Raw genomic sequence first — 6,431 nt, 5'->3', positions numbered from 1 at the left:
AAAATCCAGATACTTCAAGGGGCATCAAGGAAAGCATTTGAGATATGGGTCATCTCATGTCCTGTAAACACCCAGTGCAGCTTCCCTTCAGGAACTCGTTCATTTGCAGACTCTGCCAGGGAACAAAGCACGAGTGAGACACATCCCTTCTCTGGCCAGTTTATGAGTGGATGTGGTGGGTGGGGAAAGACCCTGAGATGAACAACACCCCAGCACGGCCCTGAGAGCAACCCAAAGTGACCTGCTCTTTGTAGCACCCTGCTCTTTTCACCCCAACACTGTGAAATCTTACTCTCGAGATAAAACTCCCTCTGCACTTGACTGGCCACACGAATCCCAGTACAGCAGAGGTATCTGTGTGCTGCAGCTTTTGGGATGACGGCTCTCCTGTGTCTAGAATGGTTATTTGGTGTATAGGTTGCAGTTCAAGCAATAATCTGACTTTTTATCTCCCCTGAAGCTCTCACAGAACAGTAAGATGCATAAAAAATTAGATTTCAGCTTTTTTTGAAAGAAAAATCAACATTATTTTGACCTTTTTGAAAATCATCTTCTGTTTCAGAGCTTCCTGGCAGACATTTAACTGCCGACGAAGCATCCAGTGCTGCTGAGTGCAGGGACCGAGATCCACTGCCCTTGGTCACCCCACCACTGCAGTCAGGAGCTTGTAGGCTGAGGGGAAAATGGGGAGAAAGCCATATGAAAGCCAGGATCAGGATGGGCACACAGCTATGTAAATAGTGTAGGAAGGAAAGGGTTTGGGAAGCACAGGCAGGGCTCACACAGAGGGAAATCTCCACAGTCCCTCCTGCCCCAGCAGCCCCACAGCATCACCTCTCCACCGCCTGCTGCATACTCTGCTTCTGGTTATTCTCTGAATTAATCCCACAGTCATAAAGACTGTTTGCACTGCAGACTTTACCAAAAATTAAGATGGATATTATCCCTCTCATTTCATCTCTTCTACACCAAAACATGACCTTCCTATTTACACTACCAGTCAGAGGTAGAAGCGGGGCTGCTTCGACAAACAACCAGCAGAGTTACTGAATGAAAGGTGATGATTTTCATCATTTTTGTTTCAGTGGGAGAAGAAGAGACTGTTGGTTTGGAGTTCTATTTTAAGAGACATGCCAATTAAAGCAGATATGTTCTTTGTGTGAAAAAGATTTCACTGAAATCAAGATTGTTTGTCAGAAACCTTTGTGGAAATTTTTTATCACACCTCTGCATTAGACCTGCTCTTCAAACTGAAATCACAGATGAAGGTCAGGGTGCCTGAGTTAGCCTGCAGGCTTGCTTGTTGCAAATTCCCGTGGATTGTGTGTCTTCACTGCACAAATCAAAGGGATTCATGATTCCTTCCTTTCAGCTCACTGGTGACGCAGTTCCATTTTACGGCTCCTGCTCAGAGTGTCACTGAGCTTTTGTACAAAGCGGGTGCATTTTCTGCCATCTGTTTTTTCCTGTCATTTCCAAACAAGGAAACAAGATCATTTGGGATCATTCTCTGCTGAACATTTTAGAAAAAAACCCTGCAGTCGTTAGTCTTTATGCAGCCAGAGGTCTCATACTTGATGAGAGATTTGCCTGATTAAGGAGCACAGAGTTGACCCTTCCACAAGAGATCTAATTTAATGAAATGCATATGGTACAGCCGTAACAGTGCTCTGGAAACATCCCAGAAAATGCTATAGCATATCCCAGCAAACATCCAGTTCCACCAGCTTTAACTAAAATTCCTCAGCAGTTTTTTAAGTACAACTTCTACTAAAAAAAAAAAAAAAAAAAAAAAAAGTCAGAGCTACATTCTTTTGTTTAACAAACCTGACAAAAGGAAGCTGAGTCAGATTCCCTCCAGGATACACACCTCAAGCTGTGACAAAAAGGAAACCAGTTACCAGGTGGAAATGACTAAGAGCACTGCACTGCCCTGATTAAAAGGCCCAGAAATAACAAAACCTGCTGCAGAGATTATGCTTTCCACATGGAGCAGTAATTGTTATTTTTTAAACTTGAAGTAATATTTCTTCCAGAGAGCCTTCAGACAACAGTCAGATGCAGTTGCACATTTCAAATGGGAGGGATTTTACTACGATTGTCTGAGCTGTTCAAAATGAGCATTTGGGATTTATTTTTATAACTGAAGGAAAGCTTATGCTCTCCTATAATTCCTGACTGGTCAGAAAAACATTGACACAGGGTTACTGCTGTGACTGAATTTCAAACCTTGGCAGACCTTCACTTGCACAGTGTCTGTAATGGTCTAACAAGACAGACTGCTAGGTCTAACCTTTATAAACTGTTACAAAAGCATTCCTGGGCTGTACTGCTGAGGGCAAAGCCCTTCCCCAGTGAGAGTCAGAGAGTAGGACATTGCTTTTGAGAATCAAAATCCTTAGTTGCAGCTGTGTCAATAGCTGTCTTTGGTTTCAATGACTGTGCTTATTAATAAGGGCTTATTTATCACGTGGAATTTCATCAGAAATGGAATTACTTGCAAAAAAAGAAAATGCCATGGGCTGCTTTACCAACTTTGCTGGGATTTGTGGTGGTTAGGGAAGCAATGAATGTGTTCCTGCAGCTGTGGTTTCCATGAATTCTTTGAGGAGACCTCCACAGGCCCTGATCAGAGGGGGCAGAGAACAAGCACTACAGTGAAAACCTGAAACCAGCTGTAACCAAGAGCTGTCACCACTGCAGTCAGCCTGCCTGGCTGCAAGGAAGGAACTGGAGCTTCAGCTCACCTGACCAGCCTCCTCAGCAGCAGACAAAATATAATTCTGAAGGAAGATGCAAGTTTTGATGTCACATTTATTCCGTGCAGGTACCAACCCCATTAACTTGCACTAACCCACTCACAGGTGTCTGTGCAAGGGAGAGCAGGCAGGTTCCACAGACAGCACAGTGAATGAGGGCTCTGTTTCTGCCCAATATAACACATTATTCCCCTCAGCAGCAGCAAGATGACAGTTATTACTTTAGATTCCCAGAAATGTCAAATTTAAACTATGCACAAGCACCTTCAAAGCAGAGTTGAGTTTTACCCCCCTATTCAAAAAGGGAAGACTATTTTAAAGTTTACTAGCATAAGTAATCTGGCAGATTGCTCAGACACCTGCATTTAAGTAGCACAGGCTAACATCATAAAGTTTCATAGAAAGAGATGCTGCTCTGAACCAGACAGAGCTAAGCCACATGCCACAAAGTCCCAAAACAGCAGCTAATCAACACCTGTGGGAAAAGCTCATGGAAAGAAGCAAATGATCCAGTAGGGGCAGCTGGATAGAACATGGAAAGCTCATACAGCAGCACTGAACTGACCAATGAAAAAGGCCTGGTTACATTGGGGAAAGAGAGCAGGAGGAAAATACTGTGACATTCCAAGGAGATAACTATCACTCCTTTTATTTCTGCCACCATCTCCATCTAGGAGTCACAAAGACAGTGGAAAGTTGTTAGGTGTTATTGTTCCTATTCACTTTCACAAGTTAAGAGTTCATACACAAAATGAGGCACCTAAACAGTAAGTGTACCTGCCAATATTGTCTGATCATGCACAGGATTTTTCCCATTAGCAGACCTTGGTGTGAATTAATAATATGTTGTTTAAAACACTACCCCCATGCTTGCAAAAGGCACCAGTCATCAAGGAGTTTTTCCAAAGTCTATTGCTTTGGCCCTAATGATAAAGAGAAATAAATCTGGAAGTCTCAGCCCTACAAGCAAACCTGCTTGCCAACATTTTCAGTCAGCAGCTTTGAAATGTGGTGACATTCACTGCCTAGGAGGGACAGCAGGGCAAATGCCAAAGGACACGGGGTGCTCTGAGCCATCAGGAGCTTTGCTGCCTGTTGGAATGGGCTGCAAGGATGGATTCTTCATTCCATAAAATCTCAGTGGACATTTGCTTACAGCCAGAAAGAGGACTTAAAGAATCAGTTCAGCAGAGATGTAATCTCTAAAGTGTAATGGGTAAGGGTCTAGATCATAAATCAGGTTTCTAAAATTTCAGTGGAAGTGTCTTCCTCAAAGCTCATAAATGGTTTTCAGTTATTCTACTGAGCTCTGAAAAAGAACATGTGAAAAGGCCTTTAGAAACTTTCTCATTTGTTTCCTTGAACTTTTCAGTAGAGATTAAACAAATCAGGTAATACAGAGCTCATGTAGCAGGTATAAAACAGACCTGGATAACCTTGGCCTATGAGATGAGCTCAGTGATTAGAGCAGGGTGCTAATGGCACCAGGTTGTGGGTCCAACACCCTACAGGCCATTCCCTTAGGAGCTGGATTAATCCTTGTGGGTCCTTTCCAGTCAGAATATTCTGTGAAATACAATTCTGTGAAACACTGGGGTTTCCTTCTTTCCTTTCTGAGCAGTGGAGATGATGAGCTCCCTTCCCTTGCCCTTTGTTTAGAGCAGCTGAGCAGGTCCCAAACCCACAGACAGGGACATCAAAGGCTTTGGGACGGTTGTGAATACATTTGCAAGGGTAAATCATATCTGGGCCTGCTGTCTGCTGCAGGCACCAGATTATCAGGGAGCTGCATCCTGATCAGATAGCTGAGCTTCCCTGGAAAACTATCAGCATCCTCCCTGCCCCTCGCTCAGCAGTGACACAGCAACGGCTGGTTTTTGTGTGAGGAAACTGGACTCTGCTTGGGCTCCTTGCATAAGACTTTGAAAAATGTCATCTCATTATTTGCTTAATTTTTTTTTTTAATAATTAATGTAACTTTTTTTTAAAAGCCATTCACTTTGCTGCTGTACATCCTAGAAATGTGAAAAAATCTGACCAACCTCAGCCTTCTGGCAAGCCAAGGGAAATCAGTGCCAGCACCTCTGCTGGACTGTGATGACAAATAGGAGCAAGAGAATATATAACTGTGGAACATTATTAAAAATTTAATTTAATTTAATAATTAAAATTATTAAATCCCACTTAAGATACATTGAACATTTGCCTACATTTATTATAAGTCGTTCAAAAAAGTAAGTTTTGAGTTAAGTCCCACACTTCTCAGTTTTCTTCTGCATTATTTAGTAAAATAATTCCTCTTCCATTTGTACTGCACAATGCCAGAGCTACACCTTTGTGTTCAGTTCAACGGGCAGGCAGGGATCAGGAACAGGCAGGGGGCTCTGAAGAATCCATCACAGTCCCACAGAAGGGTCTGGGCACTCAGCACAGGCTGGAGAAAAGCCCACTGGTCCATCAGGAGACCCCGACACCTGTGTTTTAGTGAACTTCCCCCACTGCCACTGCCCCACAGTCACCCTCAGAAATGTAACCCAAATGCTGCAGCTTTCCCTTCTGTCTGCCCTGAGTGCTCTCCAGACTTAAAACTCACCATAATCAAGATGTTACAAATATTTTCTCCTTCTAGAAGGCCCACCTACACTGTCTTGTTCGCAGGGTTTTCACTTTACATGTGAAAAATCCTGTTAAATTTCATTTTTACGTTCAGCGCTGATAGAGCTTTAGAGGAACTCAGTCTCATTCATAGAATCATAGAATCAATTGGGTTGGAAAAGACCTCCGAGATCATCGAGTCCAACCCTTGGTCCAAATCCAGTCCATTTACTAGATCATGGCACTCAGTGCCATGTCCAGTCTGCATTTAAAAATCTCCAGGGATGGTGAATCCACCACCTCTCTGGGCAGCCCATTCCAATGCCTGATCACTCTCTCTGTAAAGAATTTTCTCCTGATATCCAACTTAAATTTCCCCTGGCGGAGCTTAAGCCCGTGCCCCCTTGTCCTATTGCTGAGTGCCTGAGAGAAGAGACCAACCCCCACCTGGCTGGAACTTCCCTTCAGGTAGTTATAGACGGTGAAGAGGTCACCTCTGAGCCTCCTCTTCTCCAGGCTAAACAACCCCAGCCCCCTCAGCCTCTCCCCATAGGACTTGTGCTCCAGTCCCTTCACCAGCCTTGTTGCTCTTCTCTGGACCCGCTCCAGCACCTCAATATCCTTCCTGAACTGAGGGGCCCAGAACTGAACACAATACTCAAGGTGTGGCCTCACCAACGCAGAGTACAGGGGAAGGATCACTTCCCTGCTCCTGCTGGCCACACTATTCTTGATACAGGACAAGATCCCATTGGCCTTCTTGGCCACCTGGGCACACTGTTGGCTCATGTTGAGCTTCCTGTCAATTAGTACCCCCAGGTCCCTTTCTGCCTGGCTGCTCTCCAGCCACTCTGTGCCCAGCCTGTAGCGCTGCAGGGGGTTGTTGTGGCCAAAGTGCAGGACCCGGCACTTGGCTTTATTGAACTTCATCCCATTGGAATCAGCCCATCTCTCCAGTCTATCCAGATCCCTCTGCAGAGCCCTCCTGCCTTCCAGCAGGTCGACACTCCCTCCCAATTTAGTGTCATCAGCAAATTTGCTGATGATACACTCAATCCCCTCATCTACCCACCCATC

This window comes from Pseudopipra pipra, chromosome 14, assembly GCF_036250125.1.
Source record: "Pseudopipra pipra isolate bDixPip1 chromosome 14, bDixPip1.hap1, whole genome shotgun sequence".
NCBI lineage: Eukaryota > Metazoa > Chordata > Aves > Passeriformes > Pipridae > Pseudopipra > Pseudopipra pipra.
Note: the sequence above shows the minus strand (reverse complement) of the source record.